General features: G+C 37.6%; 1 long non-coding RNA gene across 1 annotated transcript in view; it reads left to right on the top strand.

Moving 5' to 3' along the window:
* The window catches only part of LOC149663569 (uncharacterized), a 588,523-nt gene that overhangs the window by 315,886 nt on the left and 247,814 nt on the right, over positions 1-24,823 (top strand). Inside the window, exon 2 of the long non-coding RNA XR_016368343.1 lies at positions 10,517-10,546. This is a non-coding gene — a long non-coding RNA (uncharacterized LOC149663569). The remainder of the gene's footprint in view (positions 1-10,516; positions 10,547-24,823) is intronic.

Genomic DNA, 24,823 nt, shown 5'->3' with positions numbered 1-24,823 from the left:
GCACTTTCACAACAAAGTGAGGTCGCTGCTAAACAACTTTGTCTTGTGTAAGCAGAATCCAGTTCTTGGCATGATAGAACATCATTTTTGGCGGGTTGAATACCAATCTCGTGGTTTACCTCACTATCACATGCTTTTGTGGGCCAAGGACGCTCCAAAGATTGGAACTTCTTCGGCCGAGACTATTTTGGATTACGTGCAAAAACACGTCACGTGATCGATGCCAAGCGCATCGGTAAGTCCAGAATTGCACCGGCTGGTAAAAAAATTTCAATTTCACAAATGCACCTCCAGTTGTTACAAGAAGGTGAGAAATTCTAAAAACGGATTGAAAGTGTGTCGTTACGGTTTCCCTCGAAACGTAACAAACATTGCTACTATGAATTCTGTTAGATCAGTTACTCGTCACCGTAAGATGAAAAAGGTGCAGAAACGACTGTACGACTTGCCGAGAAAACAGCACGAAGTTTTAATCAATGATTACAATCCCACGCTACTTTTGGCTTCCAAAGCCAACATGGATTTGCAATTTGTCGCTGACAAATCGGAAATAGTGGCAAACTATGTCACGGCTTACGTGACAAAGGGAGACCGGGCTGACATGGACCAAACTTTTGCCGAGTTAGGCAACGAAAGTTTGTCCAAAAAATTATTTGCCTATAGATTGAAATCTTTGACGTGCAAGCAAATAGGAATTTATGAAGCTCTCGATACGATGCTGGGCCAAGACCTTTACAACAAGTCTGACAGCACTAAATTTATAAACACTAACTTGAAAGAAAACCGATCGAGAGTTTTGAAAGGTTACAAGGAACTCGCGCGTTTGAGGGAAACTAACCCCGAAAGCACGGACACTTGCCAAAAAGGGTTCGTCGACGACAAATATCCGAACCGTCCTGACAGCTTGGAAAATCTTAGTTTGCGGGGATTTGGTCAGTTTTACGATTATGCGATGCGCTCTGAGGGTGTCGAGAAAAATGCGAATGTAATCCAGTTGAAAAACAATCTGGGTTTCATGAGAAAGAGAATTAAGCCCTACATAATAAAGCACTTTATTCATGACCCGATAGAGGAGAAAGAACAGTATTGTCACGCTCTATTGATCCTCTTCAAACCGTGGCGTGCTGAAACTGAGCTATTGGGCGATTTTGAAACCTACGCCGATGCTTTCGAAAACTCGCTTTCGGTGTTGAAGGACATGAGAGAATATCACGAGAAACTCTCGGTTTCCAAAGAAGTTGAAAAGAAACGGAAGGCTTCTAAAAAGGCGAAAGAGCCAGAAACCATAATTTCGGAGGCAGAAAGTGAGGACGATGAAAATGCGCTGCAAGGAAAAGAAATTGTTATCGAAACCGAACACGCGATGGCTGATGTGGAAGCTGCCATGGAAATGAATTTCGAGACTGATGTTGACAATGTGGCGTCACTCAACTCGGATCAAAAGAGAATTTATGATCAGATAATGAATCACTTCTCCCAAGAGGGAGAAAAATCTAGAAACAAGTGTCTTTTTGGTCGGGACCTTGTGGAACTGGCAAATCGTTTCTTATCGACACTCTCGCCAGCGCTATAAGGCGACGCTTTCAAAATCCTGCTAGCGTGGCCATTGCCGCGCCAACGGGTTTGGCAGCGTTGAATGTTAATGGCGTAACGTTACACAGATTACTAATGTTGCCGGTAGATCATGGGCGTATCGCCGAATACCATTCCCTGAGTTCTGAGAATATAAGCATTATGAAAGAAACTTTGGGTAATTTAAAACTGTTAATTATTGATGAAATTTCTATGGTCTCATCAGTTTTACTGACTCACGTTCACTTGAGGCTGAACGAATTTTGGGAAATGAACCAACCATTTGGTGGAGTTGTATTTATTCTTGTTTTGGGAGACTTTTCCCAATTGCCTCCGGTTCAAGGAAATCCCGCGTTTATCAAAATCACTTCCGAGGAAGCCAGACTTAGATTCAATTGCATCGGAGGAAGTGATCTTTGGAAGTTTTTTAAATACGATGAACTAACGCAAAATGTTAGACAAGCCAACGACCAAAGTTACGGCGACATTCTAAGCAGAGTTAGAATTGGAAATATTTCCGAAGCTGATGTTGCAACCTTAAAAATTAGATTGGTTGCTGACGGACATTACATCGAGGTGGCTATGGACCTTTTCATTAAGCTGTTCAATGAAGTGTTTGACCCAATTTGTTTGATGCCTAAATTAGCCATGTGCGTAAAATTCAACTTTGATATGCTGCAAAAAAACGACGAGAAAGTTGAAGTCATTCCTTGTCAGGATAGACTCGCTGATTATGGCAGAAAAATGAATAAAAACATTCTCAGGAGACTGCAAGGGCTAGAAAACGAACCGTTTAAAACGAGCGGTTTGGAGAGCAAGTTACTTCTTTGCGTTGGCTGCCGAATAATGGTCAGAAGGAATATCAGTTTTGAAAGAGGCGTTGTAAATGGTTCGATGGGTTTCGTAACTGGGTTCAAGAAGGACGAACATGGAAACGATACTGGGATTTTTCTAAGAGTAGATCGCGAACCGAATAACGACGACGCTAACACTGACTTTTTAGTTGAGAAAATTTGCGTCAAATTTTTGCTCATGGCAAACATTTACGTTAAACGCTCCTAGTTTTCCGTCATCCTGGCGTACGCTATTACGATACATAAAAGCCAAGGCATGAGTTTAAAATGCGCCATTATGGATTAGGGTCCGAATTTATTCGGAACGGGCATGGCGTACGTCGCTTTATCGAGAGTGACGTCTTTGGCCGGACTCCATCTATTACAGTTCGATCCGTCTAAAATTAAGGCGGATGGACGAGCCATTATGGAGTATAACAGGCTTCGCAAAAAATATAGGCCAGATCTGCCTCTTTTGGAAATAACGGAGTCGAAAGAAAGTCGAGGTGGCAAAAGAAGTGCGCCTACTCTATCTAAAAGCCTTTTAGAAGGCGAGGAAGAGAGATGTGCAGAAACACCGAAGAAGAAAAGGAAAGCCCAACAGAGTTCCGATAGTTTGCCCTTGAAGGGGTTAGCTAACGATGACCAAGTAACGTGCTATTCTAATAGCGTTTTGCAACTACTCTTATTAGTGCCGGAATTAAGAGAATTGGTTAAATCTTACAATGGATCATTCGTTGAAAAACCAGTTTTACGTTGCCTCCATAACACGATAAACGACATCGAGAGTTCTCAAGGAAGTTTCAGTTGTAAAGGGTTGGAACTGAGAATGGCTGTCGGAAATCATTTTACGCAAAACGATCAACAAGACGCCAGTGAATTTTTGATGGTCCTTTTGACGACAATAAGCCAAGAAATGGAAGCCGATTACTCTAAGGCTCTAAAAGATCTTTTTTGGTCAAAGTCACGAAACTTTACCAAATGCCCCAAGTGTCAAGTTGAACAAAATTCGGAGAATATTGTTGAAAGCAACATTTTCAATCTTCCACTAGAAAACCGAGATAAAATTGATTGGAAATCTCTAGAAAAAAGGATGAGATTAACAGAGGTGCCATGCGTATTTTGTAACAACCCAAAAATACAAGAGCGTGATGTATTGATATCCAGCGGGAAGTACGTATTTTTATGTCTTCTCCGTGGCGATTACAAAGATGGTCGACCAATTAAGATTTCGACCAAAATATCAAGTTTTGAAAATCAAAATGTCACTTTGAGCAAGATGCTGTTTAAAACTAAAGGGGTGATTATTCATAAAGGTGAATCGTTGGCCGAGGGAAATTATGTGAACTTTGTGAGAAAAGACAACGGCTGGTGCGAGGTCAGTGATACAATGATCAGAAAAAGGGAGAGACTCGTCAGTAACTTGACTGACGTCACTGTTCTGCTCTTGGAAAGAGTCCAGACACATTAAAGGGAATCTAACGTGCTTGAAGAATCCATATCAAATTTACCCCGCGTAAAGTCCAAAATTTCAATATTCATACCAGAAAGGAGCATCATATCTGTCAAAGATACTTTCATATTCCCTTTAAAGTAATTTATGACTGAGTAAGATTGTTAATCCTAGAGCAAGTTTAAGGTTAACGATGGTTCTCGAGTAATTTTGATGTTGCCTACTATAATAACCGTGAAAGGGAGAGGAGGGAGGATTGTAGGGCCATGCTATTGTTACGAAAAAAGGCGATGATTCTTGCATTCATTTTAGAATTTTCTAGTGAAGGGTTTTTATTACTCTGTATTAGTCTTGCCCCAATGGTGTTTTATGTAAAAAACACGATAAAAATGTAACCCCTGTTGGTAATGCTATGTGATTAAATATAATTCTTTAATAAGCTGGTGAAACTATTCAGACAAACTCATCCTATTAGTTAACATTGAACAGATTTTTTAAACTGAGATTTAGACACTCGTATCCAAATTTTAAATAAATACTGATTAAATTTAATATATTCAAAGAGTTTTCTAAATATCAGTTTTGCATCTTCCATTTTTTTCTCTTTTAAGCGCGCTATTTTTTTTAAATTAAGACGTCCATAAAACGTTTTTACATTAACAATTTAAAACCATTCAAAAACATTAAATTAAATTAATCTAATCTTATATTATCCTGTTACAATATCAAAGATTAGCAAAGCTTTGATGTTTAATATAACCTTTTCTTTCTATAACTTATCAATAATGTGTACCCGACCCAATCCGATACCACTTAGAAAAATTGATTTTTAAACTATTTAATAGTTACGCTTAAAAAAAGCCATATGAACTTATTAATTTGTCCTATAACTAATATCCTACTATTGTTGTATAATTTGTTTTTATAAAGTGTGAAAATTATTTCCCAAATTGTGGTTACCAATATATATATATAGACATTACCCTTGTTATTAAAACAACTAAACCATTTTTCCATTTAATATTCCAGGAAGTTTTGCATAGTCTCTTTGTGTTTCTCACCAGCTGGGGTAGTCTGTGTGGCAGGTTGCATTGCGTAAATCCAACAGGGGTACAATTTGCAAAGCCTTCTGGAATATTCTTTTTTTCCCCAAAAATTAATAACCTTTTCATTGTCCCTTTGGTAACCTACGCGCAAAACAATAATTGCCATGTTCTAGCAGCACTGTTTCCAAACTGAAAGTTAAGAGTTGCGTGACAAAATTTTAAAAATAGACCCTCAAAATCTTATATTTAAATGAACATATAATTGCCAGTAAATTGTAAAACTTTCTTTCAACCCCCGCCCCTTTACATAACTAATATAACGAAGATTAAAATTATTTCGACATAAATACTACAAGCAGTGTATATTTTCAAGTTTGAAACATACAATTTAAAGACTAATTTCGTACAACTACATGCGTATCGTATCAACACGTGCCAACTGCTAAGCTTCAACAGAAAGATAATTCATCATAGCTATTACCAGTATAGTAAAAGATTAAACCTACACAGCTCAAAAATATGATGACCATCAGCATTATAAAAAACCCACAACAAGACTTCCATAGACAAATCAAGAAATATATTCAACTTCTCCACCGAAATAACAGACACTTTAGACTGGCGTGTTCAAAGAGTGAGAGCGTCTTTGGATTAAGAACAGCAAAGATATTCAAAGAAATAATCTTTCTATTGGCTTGAGTCAGTGTCTATAGAACATCAAGCTGTATCAAGGCCAAATAATACATGTCACCTCTTTGGTTTCCCTATATAATTACGTTACAGTTTGGCAAGCCGTGCCTACAAGTTCATCAACACAATAGAAGTTCATAACAGCTATACATTCGCAAAAAAACCTTTTTCGGGCAAAAAGTTGCCTCAACGTTATTAAAATTTAGAACAGCAAGGGTTTGTTACTAAAATTATGTACTTTACTACGTTGGGAGTTTGGGCGCACTCCTGTAAGCCAAGCTTCTGGGCAAGAAAGTTTTGAGGGAATAAGGGACTTGTCAGCATGCCTACCCTACAGGAACTGACTACCCCGCGTCCGCGGGTGGTGAAATACCCCAAATCCCCCCTCCTTCACCACCCGATTAAACCTCAAGTACTTCACTCGTAACTCTAAAAAAACCAACTGCGATTAACCGCATAATCACCTTGGACTTCAATTTCAATTTCCATCGAAACGCCTTAAAGGTAATATACCATCGTTATGAACGTTATTTCTCGGACGTTTGCCATACAAAACAAGCTCGATGGAATTAGTAAAATAAAGCTGCCAATTAATGACGTTAAGCAGTAATGCTATCTGAATTCAAAACTAATAAATATAGAAAAAAAAACAAATGGACTGGAGATGTCGCTACCAAACACAAGGCACATCATTAACTCTCTGAACTAAATTGCAGATTCTACATTAACAAAACAAAATCACGCGCGATGGAGCCAGTAAAAAAGCTACCAATTAATGACATAAACCACTAACGCCATCTTAGTTCAATAGTATTGAATATAGAAAAAAAAATAGAATCAAAAGTGGATGAGAGGAAAAGTATGAAAATGGCCAAAAGTCGCGAGTCATCAGAGTTTCGCCGTAGTTGACCGTTTTATTGGCGTAGCTATACTGGGACTGTTCACTCCCTTAAAATAGGTCTTGTGTTATTTCGCGTTTACGCGGTTACCGTCGTCTGCTCTTGTGTAATCTCGGCAATTTAGCTATAGCGCGAGCAGCTTGCGTCGTGATGCGCGTGATCGAGTGGGCTATGGTTAAACCAAGGAGCATAAATGTCTGAACTACTTTCAGTCGCGAGTTTGCAAGTCGATCAGTAACTAGTAGACCGAGGGGGTAGCCATTAGCGTTTTCAACGTACACCATACTAAATATTACTCGGTACTACGAATATATTACGAAATTCTTGGTACTACAAATAATACACGGTACTACGAATATACTTCCAGATATTACACGATAATTCCTCATACTACGAATATACTTCCAGATATTACGCGATATTTCCAAATATTACGGGATAATTCTAAATATTACGGGATACTTCGAAATTACACAATATATGGAATATTTTTCAAACTTCAAATATTACACTATACTACGAATATGTTTACTTTTTCAACCAATTATTTCCAATATTACACCTACTCTGAAGTACTACACATTAAAAAACTTAATTCAATGCGTTATAGTTTTCAAGATAATTCTAAACTATGCGTTATTATAATTTACTTTATAAGTTCAAATAACTGATGTCGTATTACACTTAATAGTTGCAATAGTACTTCCATCTTACGTACGTACTATCTTGGTAAACCTTTTCTATATTATTGTAGAATAATAATTGATAGCTTTGTTTTTGGATGTCTTAGAAAAACTGATGGTTCGTCGATCACGTTTTTATGGAAATGTTGGCTTTTATTCTAAGGCGCTCAAGGATTCATAATTATAACAATTATAATTAAGACTTATACGAGGCAAATCATTCATCTGATTAACTTAAAAGACAACCCTTAAGCTACCCTGCTCCATATTTCATAGCTTTGGTTTAGACGGAGTTTGTGATTAGATTAGCCGTGAATATTAATCCTGATGAGGTTTAGGTTAGAGCTAGCCTAATATCTGATCACAAAAATGAATAAAGTGATCTAGCCTCGTCACAAGTGGATAAACAATGAGCAAGAACATCCCCTAAATAATAAATAACTTGCTTACTTAGCTTTTTCATTTGGCAAATTCAATTTACAAGTAGCGCACTTAAAAGTCAAACACGGCTCTATAGTTATGATAGTCGTCCGAAAAACTCCCAAGAACTATAGTGTCTTTGCTTATTCCCTTGCCTACGTTAATCAAGGCCTGTGCGCGGTAGTTTCGAAGAGGGCGACTTTTAAGAAACGCGACTTCTTATTTTTTCCCTATTTTACCGCGGGATGGCAATGATAGCTGGACCGAAACGCGCGCGAAAATGGGTATTTAAATCTCCAAGCGCGAGAAAATGAGCATTTTAAATTCCAAGCGCGAGAAAATGAGCATTTTAAATTCCAATCGCGAGAAAATGAACATTTCAAATTCCTCAAGTCCAGCTAATAGCGCTCTCAGGTGAGAGAATTCGGCAACTTAAATTCCCAAACGGAAAATAAAAATCGGCGTAGCGCACAGGCCTTGATTAACGTAGGCAACGCTTAGTCAAACAACAGAGGATCGAAATAAACCGAGACTAAAATTACAAACTTATAACACGTATAGATAACAGAAAGATTAAGTAAAGAGCAAAAATACGTCAAGTACAAGTCTATAGGCTCAAGCTCACTTTATGTAATCTCTATTACAACAAGTGAGCTTGAGCTTATAGTGATGTTAAATATCAGAGGAATAAAAGTATTGTTGAATTAATGATCACGTGCGCCAGAACATAATTTGCTTAACCTCTCTCTTGCGAATATAAATCATCCCTTTACCAGTATATGTGGCGTTCAAAGTGTAGGTGAAAAAGGGATGAAACTCCCCAACTGAACGTCAGGTCACAGCTTAAGCCAATCGGAAGCCTTGCCCTACCATCTCCTACTCTCTGTAAAGCAATGTTGTATGTATGAACTCGGTATCTACCGTGAGAAAGTTCTGTAATTTGGACTAAAATCCGAGATACTCTGTGTCCCACGGTTATAATATGGGATGGAAACATAAAGTACTGCGAGAATTCTCGATTTTATAAAAGATTACACTAAGATTCTTAATATTCGTAAGGATTCACGAAATACTTCGAATATTATCATTATACTCTTCATATTCTCTGTATATTCTTCGTATTACATGTATTACACTTAATACACCATACTTTGCAATATTTCAATATTTCGAATATACTTCACATTACTTTTCAGTATTTTATCATACTTGAAATATTACGAAACCAAATGTACACATACTTCACGTAGTGGCTACCCCCTCGTTCGGGTTTTTCCCGATAGAATTTAAATAAATAAAATCCCGGGAACGCAAAGATTTTATCTTTGCTGGCAAAAATTTAATCAACTTAAAATAATTTAAAGCTTACGTAAAATGAAGGGAAGCCCTCAGATGAGCGGTTCCCGTATGAGCGGATTCCATAATAGCGGTCCTCATATCAGCAGTTCCCTAAATAGCGGTTTCCCGAAATGGCAGTTTACCCGTTACAACAGTTACCGATACAGCGGTTCTCGTAAACGCGGCGTACCATTACAGCGGTTCTTGTAAACGCGGCGTACCATTACAGCAGTTCTCAAAAGAGCAGAAAAACAGGAATGCGAAAAACGACTGTTGTTTGTTATGGTGTACGCTGTGTAAAATGAACTTAAATAGAACTAGGTCAGATATGGTTTGCTTCAAGTTGATTATTTGAACCCCCAATAGTGTTAGGTTAGGTTAGGTTTGGTTAGGTTTGGTTAGGTTAGGTTAGGTTAGGTTAGGTTAGGCTAGGTTAGGTTAGGTTAGGTTTGGTTAGGTTAGGTTAGGTTAGGTTTGGTTAGGTTAGGTTAGGTTAGGTTAGGTTTGGTTAGGTTTGGTTTGGTAAGGTTAGGTTAGGTTTGGTTTGGTTAGGTTAGGTTTGGTTTGGTTAGGTTAGGTTAGGTTTGGTTGGGCTAGGTTAGGTTGGGTTAGGTTAGGTTTGGTTTGGTTAGGTTAGGTTTGGTTAGGTTAGGTTTGGTTAGGTAAGGTTAGGTTAGGTTAGGTTTGGTTGGGCTAGGTTAGGTTGGGTTAGGTTTGGTTTGGTTAGGTTAGGTTTGGTTTGGTTAGGTTAGGTTTGGTTTGGTTAGGTTAGGTTTGGTTAGGTTAGGTTTGGTTTGGTTAGGTTAGGTTAGGTTTGGTTGGGCTAGGTTAGGTTAGGTTAGGTTTGGTTAGGTTAGGTTAGGTTTGGTTAGGTTTGGTTAGGTTTGGTTAGGTTAGGTTAGGTTAGGTTGGGTTGGGTTTTTTAGGTTTGTTTTGATTGGTTAGACCATAAGTTAATTATACCTCTAAGTACACAAATCGCTTCCACTTCTATGGCAATAGTGTTTGTCTGGCTCCCTTTAATGAAACCCTATACTCTCTCCGTATCATTTATCACCTCAACTTCAATACAAAATTGTACTGCCTAGCCTAGCGTTTCTTTTATCCCTTTTAGAATGTTTCAGGACTGAAACCGCCTCTATCTCACGAGAGAGAGAGGGATTTGGGGTTGCTTGAGTAAAATTCGTTCCCCCCCAGTGCTTGCCTATACGAAACGTAAAACTCTCCTTTATTCCACTGGATGATTTTATTTTTCGTCTCGACCGCTTGGTGGCTGCACCGCGACAGAAATTTTAAAATTTTCTCTCTTCGGATCATAGCGCTATACGAGTTCTGACGTCACAGTAGCCTGCCAAAGATGCCCAGTCGTTCCCCGAATTTGTGTACTTAGAGGTATAATTAACTTATGGTTAGACTTAGGTTAGTAATATTTTGGAAATAGTGTAACAATGTTACGCCTTTTCCAAAATATTGTTGTTTATCTTCTTTCACTTCCCAAATAATAATATGCCTTTTCCAAAAAAATACTGTTTACAATTATCTACTTCCGAAATAAAATAAGCTTTCTTATTGGTTTGGTTAGGTTTGGTTAGGTTAGGTTAGGTTAGGTTTGGTTGGGCTAGGTTAGGTTAGGTTTGGTTGGGCTAGGTTAGGTTAGGTTTGGTTGGGCTAGGTTAGGCTAGGTTAGGTTAGGTTAGGTTAGGTTAGGTTTGGCTTGGTTTGGTTAGGTTAGGTTAGGTTAGGTTTGGTTAGGTTTGGTTAGGTTAGGTTAGGTTAGGTTTGGTTAGGTTTGGTTAGGTTAGGTAGGGTTGGGTTGGGTTGGGTTGGGTTGGGTTCGGTTCGGTTGGGTTTTAAGGTTTTGTTTTGATTGGTTAGACTTAGGTTAGTAATATTTTGGAAATGGTGTAACAATGTTACGCCTTTTCCAAAATATTGTTGTTTATCTTCTTTCACTTCCCAAATAATAGTATGCCTTTTCAAAAAAAAATACTGTTTACAATTATCTACTTCCGAAATAAAATAAGCTTTCTTGAAATATTTTCTAATCTGGTATTAGAATTGTAAACTGATACAGCCTGAAGAATAGTGTAATATTTAAGTGTACTTTAAAAACACGATCCGTTAGTAGGTCACATTACTGACTAAATGATCACAGAATAAGGTAGTTTTCGAAAACAACGAATATAACTGTATTGTTAAGAAATACTCGAAACTGAAGACAAACACTGCTATTTCCCAAAATAGCAGCCGCTATTTCTAAAACAGCGGCCGCTATTTCTAAAACAGCAGCCGCTATTTCTAAAACAGCAGTTTTGAAGAACGCCGCTGTTTTTTTGGAATCGCGGCTGCTATTTCGAGAACTGCTCTACTGGGAACTGCTCATACGAGGTACACCCAAAATGAACACTAGATCCAAACATTTTCTAAATAAATATTTTAAAACTAAGGATTGTAAGAAACAAATAGTAATAAATCAGCAAAATGTGACATAATAAAACCAATTCCTAATATTTGTTTATTTTTTTTATGTTATATTCATCATGAAAATACTTTAATATTTTACATCAATATTTTGGAAAAGGCGTAACATTGTCAAGTGATTTATAAAATATTACTAACCTAGCTTAACCAAATAGTGGCGTTTTATGTTATATTCATTATGAAAATACTTTAAGCCGTTTTAATATAATTGAAGTGTATAACCGCTCCAAAGAGGAAGAGACGTCCTCCGAACCAAACCTATCCTAACAGTAATTTTTTGGAAAAGGCATATTATTTGAGAAGTCAATGAAGATAAACATCAAAGGCGTAACATTGTTAAATGATTTATAAAATATTACTAAACTAGCTTAACCAAATAGTGGCGTTTCAGTAAAAATGTATTTAAAACGCTTTCATTAAAAAACGACATTAATAGAAATTAAACTACAAAGCATTTTTGGGGTCCCTGTTTTCGACAAATAGAGTCGTTTTAATTGTAAATAGAGAACCCACCGTTGGGCTAAATTCATTAAAAACATTGGCGGGATTCGATCTAATGGGAATTCGGTCTAATGGAATTCTGCGCAATGGGAAGATACCGAGTAAAAATAGGGTGCCTAGCCAATGAAACACTAGTAAGGAGGATCGTTCGGGTTTTATCAAAGTTTTAAGCCCTTCCCTTTACCTTCAATCAGATATTAGTATGGGGATATGACTTCTTAAAGATTCAAATAGAAGAATTCTATGTATTCCTGACAACTCTTATTTAGTTACTCTCTGAAGTCCTTACACATTTTAGTTTTAACTGCGTAACACCTACCCCTTATGAGAAGTTCTAAGACTATATAATCTGTTAAATTTTCACCTTTCTTATCAGTTTAAAAACGCGAACCAATCAAAGGGTCGAGAAGATAGTCCTACATTTTCAAAGGCTTTGATCTTAAATAGCTATTCTAAAGAACGATGATTTGAAACAAAACATCATTAGGAAATCAAAAAAGAATAACTTTAGGAGTAGCGACGTTATGCTTTAGGTAGAATCAATAAAAATTGCCCAATTTTATTGTTCACCCTCCCTTTCTTTGTCCTATAAAAATTCAGCTTTCCGGGGTGCAGCTGAAATTGAAATTGTTCAGGAAATACAACCTATGTGCATAACCGTTAACACGCAATTCAATCATGCTATAAACAGATGCCACGTTCACACCTCGACGAAGTATTCCGGTTCAAAGCTATGCATGGAGCTTCCGAAGTGAAGTGTGAACACCTCTTAAAATCGATAGGGTAATGGCAGCCCTCTGGCATCGACTGTTTTAAGCTCTATGGGGAAATAACTTGGGGGCCTTAGTCTATAAATTATTTAAAACACGGTGCAATAGCTAATCAATGGGCCTACTTCTTGTTCTTTAACGAAGTTTTTTGTTTGTTTTTTTTGCAGAGAGTAAAATAAAAAAAAAGTTAACACCCTTTCTGAAAACATATTCTGCCGTATTTTTAGATGAAATATACGATTTTACAAGTTGAAAATGCAAAATATTACCTCTTCGAGGCAAGTACAGTATTACAAACTTACTTGAAATTATTACTCTTTCACAACTATATTGGCGTGCAAACACCGTCCACTCGTTATACCTCAAAGATATTCTTAGTATGCCAGAATGACTATTAATTTTAGACCATACTAAAGCTGTTTATCTCTAGCCGCACTAAATGAATAAAATCGTATATCCTAACCCTAAAAAAGTAGAAGCCGATAGAACAGGTTGGTGTTTGTGGAAAACTAGTAGATAGAAGCTAGCAAGTACAGTTTGATGTCTATGTGGGATAGACAAAGACTCAGATTCGGAATTTTGTAATGCCTCCTCTCTTTTGCTCAGTATTATCTGTCGATCACTTAGGTTTTATTTTAAGCCAACGACTGTTTTATGTTTTATCACAACTCATACACAATCGGGGAACATCGGTTACAATATATAAGCGAAAATTACATTGACAGAATCTAAAGTTCTGATAATTCAATATTTCTTGACCTGAAGAAACTCGTGGTTACCTCTCATTTCCCGAAAGACATTTTTGTAATACCTATTACATTAACTAAACGTTAAATTTAACCTAAGGCTATTTTCATTATTTATTTGGTTTAGGTTTTCCATTTTTAAGCAGCAAGAAAATAATAAGGCTTAACGTGAAAGAAAATCTCGTGCGATCTCCTCGAATTTCTCGCTAAATGGGAACGCCGGCTCTGGTGAATAAATAATCGTCAAGAAGTTTCAGCGGGCGAATACATATTTCGAGTGCTTTTTATCGCCAAGTGGGAACCAGGCTTGAAGGGGACTAGACCGGCGAGTAGCTCCCGGCGAAACTGGGCAACGGGGGGCTTGAGGGAGAACGGATCGGGATTAGGTACGTGCGCGTGAGCGTGCGCGTACGCGGCAGCGGTTTTGGCGTCGATTGGGAATGGGAGTTGGGGACAGAGTGAGAAATAAGGAAAATTTTTAAACTGGTCATTTGACCAGTAGAGCCCAAGGGGTTTAATAAAAAAACTGGTCAATGACCACTGAATATTTCTACATACTGTCAGAGCTGCACTGAAATGGCTCTATGTTTTATATACTGCTTATTTGTTTATATGTATTAATTTCTATATCCCACTAAAAGGTTAGTTTATAAATGTTAAAAAAATAATTAAAATTAGAAAGAATTTTGTTTTCATAAAAATAAACACATATCACCGTAAAAGTATCTTATACTTCAGAATTAAAAATAATTGCTCTTCAGACAAGAGGTCTTTGTACTTAAAATTATTATAATTATTAAGATTGTATCACATATATTGGCTACAAAATCGCTTTCATCAACTGATGATAACGATGCTAATTTTGTTTTCATTGTAGTTGCTTTAGGTTTTCTTTTTTGTATCGGCTATTGACAGAATCTAGCCATAAATTTAGAGCAGGCTGACAGTCAAAATCTTTAATGGAACCATGTTCCACTTTAATACGAATAGAATTTTCCAGATTTGAAGTGTTCAAATTTGCTCTGAGAGAATTCTTTGTTGTATTACAAACACTAAATCCTCTTACAATGAAAGACTAACGATGCCAAAAAACAACTCACATCGCAGCTAGCCTACTAGGCACTGGCGCTAAGTTCCATCTTTTCAACCAAAATTTACAAAGAAAAATCCTTCGAACTTTTAACATACAAAATTGAATTGTGGTTCATCTGGATCTCGGGTGCTGTCTGGCAATGATCCCCTCCCAAAAAATGGCGAAACAAATGCCTTTTTCGCTACGGCCGTCTTCTTTTCTCTAGACACCCTTGATTGTTTAACGAGCATTTGCTTTTTCCTTTTTTCCCATATCCAATAACTTTAACGTTAAGAACAGAAACGGGATATCAATGGTAATGGTTTCAGCGTTTACGAATGGAACGTTACACACTTAATAAAACTGTCTTTCCCAAAAAAACATTATTCCCAGCAAAACATTCGTAATATTGGTGCTGGTTAAACCCATATTTTTAAACTGCAATGAATAAAATGGTTTTAGGACTTGCTCAAAACTTCCAAAGAAATATTTATCAACGAGATCTAAACTTTGTGTTTCGGTCGAGTTTAATAAAGGGTTTATCAAAGTGCTAAGCAAGTATTAGATAAATAAGTAATGTGTGCCAATTTGGTAGCTATGCTTTGTATATGCTACAGCTTTTATTTCCCACAAACGTTATAAGTCGAAATGTGAATTTTGAGATGAAGAACATACGAGTGGTATTTGGCGAGCCACTTGCATGAGCAACAGGCTCGGAAATGGACGACGATTACAGCGCAATTGATCTGAATATTTCTTACACAACCACTCTCAGATCAAACTTCTATAAATGGAAGTAAGATAATTTCAATTCATATATATAATATTGCTACATTTGCTAAGTGTTGGTTAAACATGAGACATTGTTTCTTAAGAAAAGCTTCGAACCTATTGGTCATTATCACACCTCATATTTCATTAGTTACCATAGGGAAAAGATAAGTTTCGGTATCTTTCACGTCTTCGCCAAAATTATTATTACAAACCTGAGTACTCAGGATAGGGAGACCTGGCTTATTTCGGCACTACGCACGGCTATCGCTTTTGAAAACCTGTAGCGATTTTTGTTAGTCTCCTTAAAACTAAAAGAAATAGACATTGTGTTAACTAACAGCTACAAGTTAAATGCCCGGAAACTCGCGTCAATTTCATTATTGGGTTGAGCAAGAAAAATATTATAAAATGTTGTCTAGGGGTTTTGTGTGTAGGCTTAAACTAGTAAAAGGGTCCGAATTGAATTGCCAATGAACCATAATATTTAATACCGACAAATAACATAAAACCATGCAAGCACACAAATAATGTTAAGCGCGTAAAACTTCCATGGAAGAAACCATTAAAAATATATTCTTGCGTTTCAATCCAAATAAGGATTTTAAATATTTTGTTTCAATAAATTTACTGATTAGCCCCAATAAGGGTGTAACGGTTTAATTTTAGAACAAAGCCATGCTTCAGATAGAGATAAATGTCGCTAAATGTGTATGGCGGCGACTACCTGTCCAGCAGGTCATCCCCTCTCAGTACACAAGTAAAAGTTTAGTTTTCGAGCATGGATCCAAGTACCCGAAAACTTTTTTTTTAATAATAATAATAATATATTTTTTATTCTTGACGTGTTCAAATGTACAATTTAGAAATTGGCAAAGTCGTTACCGAATTTTATGCCACAGTGTTTTTTTACATATTTTTAATAGACGTTAAAAATGAAGAGAATATGTTAGTTGAAATACAGAGAAATAAATATGTAGGGAAATGCATATAATATAAAAAGAAATCGTTTCACTTTGTTATTAGAGCATTGTTATCTTGGTTTTGAATGAACTTTCGCGCAACATTTTTGAATGCAGTCAGCCCCATTTGAGTTTGGGGATCTAAATTATTGTAGAGTTTAACTCCTTTACAAAATATTGAGTTCAGTTTGATCGAAGTACGGGCAGGTGGGACAAATAAAATATAGTTTTTCCTTGTGAAATATCTACTTAATTTACTGTATTCAAAAGGAGTGTAATCTCCAGAATATATACTTTTATATATAAAGATCAACATTGAGAAACTATATATTCCTCCGATGGGGAGGATGTTAAGGTCGATAAAAAGAGGTTGGGTGTGGGCCATATAAGGTTCTTTTGCTACTGTCCGAATAGCTCTTTTTTGTAGTATAAGGAGTCGATTTAGATTTCCCTTTGATGTGTTTCCCCAAATTGATATACATAAAAAAAAATGTGAGTGTATAAGAGTGTAGTATAGTTGTTTTTTAATCTTGGCATTAAATATGCTATGATTCTTATATATGAGAAAGCAGCCATAGGTTACTTTTTGTGCCACTGCATCAATGTGATTTGTCCATTTTAAATAGGGGTCAAACCAAAGGCCTAAATATTTGTACCTATGTACTTCATTAATAGCCACACCATCAATAGTGACAACCTCGTTATAGGTTCGTGGTTTGTTTATACTTGAAAAGATCATATATACTGTTTTCTCGTTATTTAAGTCTAGAAAGTTATCCGTCAGCCATTTTTTGATTTTGCACAGGTAGTGGTTCACCTGTGGCACTATTTCGGATATGTTTGGGCCCCCTACTAAGAGAAACGTATCATCTGCGTATAGTGTAAGCAAATCTTTGTCGTCAGTTTGCACGAGGTCATTGATATATAGATTAAATAGTACTGGCGATAGGACCGAACCCTGTGGGACACCTTTTGCTACAATTCGTACCCCAGACATTGTACCATTTAGTCTAGTTTGGGTTTGCCGATTTTCAAGAAAAGATCTTAGCCATTTTTGGCTACTCCCTCTTATTCCTAAAATTTCCAGTTTGGACAGAAGCCGTTCATGCTGTACTGAATCAAAAGCTTTGCGCAAATCCAAAAAGACACCTAACGCATATCTATTCGCGTCCATATGGTCTATAATTTTTTTGTATACACTAATTAGGGCTGTTTCACAGTTTGAATTTTCTCTGAATCCAAATTGTTTCCTCGATATTAAATTGAACCTAGTGCAGAAGCTAGAGAGTCTAACGAAATAGCATTTTTCAAAAATTTTGGCAAAAATTGTTAGTATCGATATGGGTCTATAGGAATTCGGGTGGTTCGGATCCCCTTTCTTAAAGATTGGGGTTATGACGGCTAATTTTAAACGATCTGGATAGGTACATGTGTTGAATGACTGATTTATTAAAAACGTGAGGGGGTATACCAGGTATTGGGCAGCTTCTGTAACAACTTTCGGGGCAATGTCGTCATATCCAGGGGCAGATTCTTTTTTCAGAGTTCTATGGATAGACAGGATTTCCCTCTCATCTACGTCAAATAGCGCCATAGAGTTGGGTAACCTTTCCATGCGGTGGAGGTTAAAGTTGGAGATAACAGATTTATCAGCAGGTGGCGTAAAAAAATTATTGAAGTCGTCAGTAGATGCTGTGGTTTTAATTACGGTATTATTTTTTTTATTCCTATTGGTTAGATCATTGATTAACTTCCAGGTTTTTTTGGGATTGGTGCTGGACATATCTAGGGCTGCTTTGTAGTAATTGTTTCGCGCATTTCGGGTGAGATTATTACAATGGTTACGGGAGACTTTATAGTTGTGAATATTGACATCTGTAGGTCTACGTTTTGCCAGTGTCCCCAATCGATTTCTGGTTCTTAAGGCTATAATAATTTCACTTGTTATCCATTTGTGCGAGTCGTTAGTTTTTACTGTGTAGTAGGGGAAACATTCATTATATCCTTGTATAAAGAGCTGAGAGAATATATTAAAGGCCTTGTTACAGTCATTTTTTGTAAGATTTTGTTCCATTCAATTGGTCTTAGATAGTTCATGAAATTGTTTATATTAGATCTGGAGAAGTTGCGTATTTGCATTAAAGGTTTTCCTAAGTTGATTAGTTGCACATTGAATTGTATTGGAAAATGATCGGAAGAATCGATATTATTTAGCACTTTTGGGTTAATTACAATGTTACTGTAGCAATGGTCAATAAGAGTCGATGATAAACCTGATATCCGCGTCGGTTTTGTAACTAACTGTTTTAAGCCGTAGCTCTGGGTTAGATCTAGGATTTTATTTGCCGGGGGGTTTATTTCTAGGAGATTAATATTAAAGTCTCCGATAATAATTTTTTTGCTAGACGGGTTTCCCAGATTTCGTATGACGGCCTCGTATTCATCGAAAAAATCTTCTAGATTATTATCTGGCCTATAGATAACTGAGATATAAATGTCTTTTATCTTAATGGAAAAAACTTCACAGCATTCCTTCATAATACAGGCTTTTGTTACTACTTCGAAGCTGATGTGATTCCTAATATAGAAGCCTACGCCACCACCTGTTCTCTGCATGCGACCACTAGGCCAGGACAGATAGGCCAAAAAAGGGTTTGACCTAGAACATTTGAACATAAAGATGAAAATTGGTACAGTCGCCGCAATTAAAAACTTTCTCTCTCGCGACGTCTTGTTTCAATCATAAGCCGCAAATTATTGATCTGATACAATGGGTATAAAAAACGTATCTTATATTGTTGTTTCAATAAATTTTTTACTAAGCGTTTTTTTTTGCACTCTCCACTTTCCATTTCCAACTGCTAAATAGGGGGTTTTGAATGATTGGGATGATTTTAAAGAGAAGGTGAACAGTTGAGCATAGCTCGTCCGAATTACCGAATGACATTCCAGTAAAGGGAGAGTGATGTTAATTGCAATTTTCTGAATACACGTCCCCCACGGAATCAATGCCTTGAGCCATATTGCACAAAGATATAATCAACAATTGTGGAATGAAACTTAAAATCTTCCTCCGGTGAAGATATGGCTACGGGTGCGACATTCTGTTCCACTATGGTTCGCAAATGCCAGGGGGTGGAGAAAGATTTCTATCTAGATTAGTGGGCGATTTTTGATGTCAGATTCAACATAAGTCTGCACGAACGTTTGGTTGAAAACGGCGCATTTCGGAGAGAACCATCTAGAAATTCAATAGCCAACCAATTTCCTCAATATGTCACCCATTAAAAACCGCTTGATGGAGGAAATAAAGGTTCAGTGAAAAGGAGAATACCCACATTCAAAGTATAGCATGGGTCACAAAGTGGTGCCTACATTTGAGAAAGTGGTTGTGTTCATTGTCTTCAACTAATTGGGATTCGCCATAATCAAGATGACGAACCTTTCTCAAGAAACCCTTTATTTACAATGCGAAATTAGTATTATACTAAAGTTACACTAGTCTTAGCAGTGTATCCCATGGCAAATTATGTTCTTTTTGACAATCAATGGAATCTGCTGAGCTGCACGAAGTATTAAATCCTTGAAGGTTAAGTAAGAACGCAATTAATGCAGAGTGTGTATATATTTTATTGGGAAAAACCCAACCAACATAACAAGTTAAATAAAGAATAAAGACACTTTGCTAATTACTATCCAACATTTATTCTTAATTATGAACATGGTTAGGATAAATACATTTATACATTTTCATTTTTAATTTCATTATGCGATTAATATTTGATCATTTTCCCGTTGGCGTTTACAACCTGTTGCATTCTCTGCGGCATTGATGAAAACAGATTGCTTATGTAATCGGGCCGCTCGCCAACCTCTTCCCATGCGGCCTGGATGATGGTGAATAGTTCGTCCTTATCATTGGGAATTATATTGTTCTGGGATACAATCCTTTTCATAATCGCCCAGACGTTTTCGATTGGAGATAAGTCGGGTGAATTTCTTGGCCAGTTCATTACATCTATTTCCGGATGATTCTCATTCAAATACGCCATGGTTGCACGTGACTTGTGTATACTCGAATTATCTTGTTGAAATATAAATTTACCGTCCGGAAAATGATTGTCTACGACATGAGGAAAAAAGGTATGTTCCAATACATCAATATATTTATCGGAATTAAGGTTCCCTTCTATTCGCGCTAAGGTGTCAATTCCATGTTTTGAAATATAACCCCACACTGGCACCGAAAACCGTCCGCTCTTCTGGATTGAATGAATGTTAGCCGCATCATATCGGGTCCCTTTCTCGCTCCACACTCTTACGTGATGGTCCGTAGATGAACAAAATGTTGATTCGTCGCTGATGACAACTTCATTCCATTCGTTCCTCCAGTGAAGGTGAGCGCGCGCAAATGCTAGGCGTTCTTGTTCGTGCTCTGGTTTGAGATATGGCTTCTCCGCGGCGATACGACTGTGTAGCCCAACTTCACGTAATCGGTTTCTAATCGTTGTTTCCGACACTTCCAATTCCATGATGGATTTTACAGATCGAACAGTGGTGGTAGGATTATTCACAACAAGAGCAGCAATAACGTCGTCTTCTTCTGCAGTGGTAACGCGTGGAGTTCCCGGTCTTGGTTTGTCTGTCAATCGCCCATTTTCACCATAAGCGGCTAGCCATGACCTCACGGTTGGCTTTGAACAGCCCAGTTGCTGCGCAATAAAAGGAACACCCCGACCAGCCTCATGTAACGCAACGAGCCTATTGCGTTCTTCCTGTGATAATCTTGGCATACTGACTGGTGAATGAGTGAGACAAACTGATAGTCTTTATATAACAATTGAAGGTAAAAAATATATTCTAACACATATTTGTTTGTGAAAATGGGCGATTGACAGACAAACCAAGACCGGGAACTCCACGCGTTACCACTGCAGAAGAAGACGACGTTATTGCTGCTCTTGTTGTGAATAATCCTACCACCACTGTTCGATCTGTAAAATCCATCATGGAATTGGAAGTGTCGGAAACAACGATTAGAAACCGATTACGTGACGTTGGGCTACACAGTCGTATCGCCGCGGAGAAGCCATATCTCAAACCAGAGCACGAACAAGAACGCCTAGCATTTGCGCGCGCTCACCTTCACTGGAGGAACGAATGGAATGAAGTTGTCATCAGCGACGAATCAACATTTTGTTCATCTACGGACCATCACGTAAGAGTGTGGAGAGAGAAAGGGACCCGATATGATGCGGCTAACATTCATTCAATCCAGAAGAGCGGACGGTTTTCTGTGCCAGTGTGGGGTTATATTTCAAAACATGGAATTGGCACCTTAGCGCGAATAGAAGGGAACCTTAATTCCGATAAATATATTGATGTATTGGAACATACCTTTTTTCCTCATGTCGTAGACAATCATTTTCCGGACGGTAAATTTATATTTCAACAAGATAATTCGAGTATACACAAGTCACGTGCAACCATGGCGTATTTGAATGAGAATCATCCGGAAATAGATGTAATGAACTGGCCAAGAAATTCACCCGACTTATCTCCAATCGAAAACGTCTGGGCGATTATGAAAAGGATTGTATCCCAGAACAATATAATTCCCAATGATAAGGACGAACTATTCACCATCATCCAGGCCGCATGGGAAGAGGTTGGCGAGCGGCCCGATTACATAAGCAATCTGTTTTCATCAATGCCGCAGAGAATGCAACAGGTTGTAAACGCCAACGGGAAAATGATCAAATATTAATCGCATAATGAAATTAAAAATGAAAACGCATAAATGTATTTATCCTAACCATGTTCATAATTAAGAATAAATGTTGGATAGTAATTAGCAAAGTGTCTTTATTCTTTATTTAACTTGTTATGTTGGTTGGGTTTTTCCCAATAAAATATATACACACTCTGCATTAATTGCGTTCTTACTTAACCTTCAAGGATTTAATACTTCGTGCAGCTCAGCAGATTCCATTGATTGTCAAAAAGAACATAATTTGCCATGGGATACACTGCTAAGACTAGTGTAACTTTAGTATAATACTAATTTCGCATTGTAAATAAAGGGTTTCTTGAGAAAGGTTCGTCATCTTGATTATGGCGAATCCCAATTAGTTGAAGACAAGAACACAACCACTTTCTCAAATGTAGGCACCACTTTGTGACCCATGCTATACTTTGAATGTGGGTATTCTCCTTTTCAGTGAACCTTTATTTCCTCCATCAAGCGGTTTTCAATGGGTGACATATTGAGGGAATTGGTTGGCCATTGAATTTCTAGATGGTTCTCTCCGAAATGCGCCGTTTTCAACCAAACGTTCGTGCAGACTTATGTTGAATCTGACATCAAGAATCGCCCACTAATCTAGATAGAATTCTTTCTCCACCCCCTGGCATTTGCGAACCATAGTGGAACAGAATGTCGCACCCGTGGCCATATCTTCACCGGAGGAAGATTTTAAGTTTCATTCCACAATTGTTGATTATATCTTTGTGCAATATGGCTCAAGGCATTGATTCCGTGGGGGACGTGTATTCAGAAAATTGCAATTAACATCACTCTCCCTTTACTGGAATGTCATTCGGTAATTCGGACGAGCTATGCTCAACTGTTCACCTTCTCTTTAAAATCATCCCAATCATTCAAAACCCCCTATTTAGCAGTTGGAAAAGGAAAGTGGAGAGTGCAAAAAAAACGCTTAGTAAAAAATTTATTGAAACAACAATATAAGATACGTTTTTTATACCCATTGTATCAGACCAATAATTTGCGGCTTATGATTGAAACAAGACGTCGCGAGAGAGAAAGTTTTTAATTGCGGCGACTGTACATGTGTTGTTTTTGACCCAACAAAAAATATACTAAAAGTCCCCTGCTGTAGATATATATTACCGATATATAAATTTTTTCGATATTTTTTATTGAGTAGATGATTTTCATGAACGTATAAAACGCCATAAAAATAACTACTTTTGAGTCTAAATTATCGACCCATCTTCAAAAATGGTCCCTGAAACATTACTATCCTAAAATCTGGAAAAAGAAAAGCAAAGCCATATTACTCGGATTTTGGTTATGAAAAACCGTTTTATATGGGGTATATACATTCTAGTGTCGTTAAGGATTAGATTTAAGACACATTTTTAACATTTCGTTCATATTTCTCTTCATCCTGAAGATTTTTTATTACGACTAATACCTTGAAAATGACCACACATAGCCCAGCAAGCTAATCCAGATCGTGTACATTCACAGTTCTTTATACAAGACTTTCTGCAGACTGCAGGTACAAATAATGAGTGTTACAAAATCATCTGATGCCGGAAGGAGAATGGTGTGAATGGGTCTTCGACTTTCGCGATCGCGAACCTATTCCCACTGTTCGGGATTAAATCGTTTCTAGCTATTGTTGGACTTGAAGATACGCTCGGAAAAAGTGTAGTTTTGCGGCGTCGGTTTTTGGATGAAGCTTGGCGAGATTAAATGAGGACTTGACAGTATGTGTGGCAACGGTTCCATTATACGTGTAATATCTACATAGTTGAAGCGTGACGTGTCAATTATCACCCTAGAAAAGCGAAAAGAAATCTCCCTTCGGCAGCAGCTATGGCTTCCCTAGATGCAATATGGTCATTAAAAAAGCGCAACAAATATGTAAGATGTTGATTATCTGTCATTACTTTAAACCACGCCTTATCATAACCACACCCTGTTACAGCACGTACAAGAAAGAAATGTTCTCTTAATCTTTTTAACTCAAAGGACTTGTCGTGGGGGAGGGAGCCCGAGTTCGGTGTGACGGTTCGGGAGTTCCTTGGGTTCGCCCTTTGTTCAGACCGTTCCTTGTCCCATTCCGTGAAGGTTTTGCTGGGCCGCTTCACCCCGCCCAGGTGTTGCCATGGCTCGCCTCCGCTATTGGCAACCCTCTAGGGGTCGCGGATACACTATTTGTTTGGGCCGTATGGCACTGTTGTGCTTGGAGAGAACTCCCCCGTCCCCTCGAGTCTTCTGCTGCCTTAATCCTTCCCTGTCACCGACCACCTCCTGACTTGGCTCGCCGCTGACGGTGTCCAGCTTCTGTCACCTGCTCAAGTGGCGTTTGTCGGGCCCACTGGTCGATCCCGTGTGCCATGACGGCGGATCCGCAGGTTCAATTTGGAATATGATGGGGAGGGACGCTGATAAGGCCCCCAGCTAGGTGTAGCGCCTAAATAAGGGCTTTGACTTGCAAATATTATGAAAAATCTTCAGGATGACGATGAACATGAATGAAATGTTAGAGATTTGTCTAAAATCTAATCTTAAACAACAATGATATTCGAGTGGCCATTTTTAAAGATGGTGCCGATAATTTCAACTTCGAGATATCCATCTTTTTTTTTACGTTAAGGAGAATCATCTATTCAAAATTGGATTTTCAAAAAGATTTATATATTTGAAATATATTTAGCATTTCCAGCACACATTTTCGAAGATGGCGCCCAAACTATCAGTGGCACGTCTTCAATATTCAAGTATGATGTTAAGACGGTCTTCATCATAATAATTACCAATTTTCATAATTTTTG

The sequence above is a fragment of the Phalangium opilio genome, unplaced genomic scaffold (assembly GCF_054372755.1).
Source record: "Phalangium opilio isolate 3A_F unplaced genomic scaffold, DU_Popi_V2 ptg000061l_1, whole genome shotgun sequence".
Taxonomy (NCBI): Eukaryota; Metazoa; Arthropoda; class Arachnida; order Opiliones; family Phalangiidae; genus Phalangium; species Phalangium opilio.
Note: the sequence above shows the minus strand (reverse complement) of the source record. Positions and strands in the feature narration are given on the sequence as shown.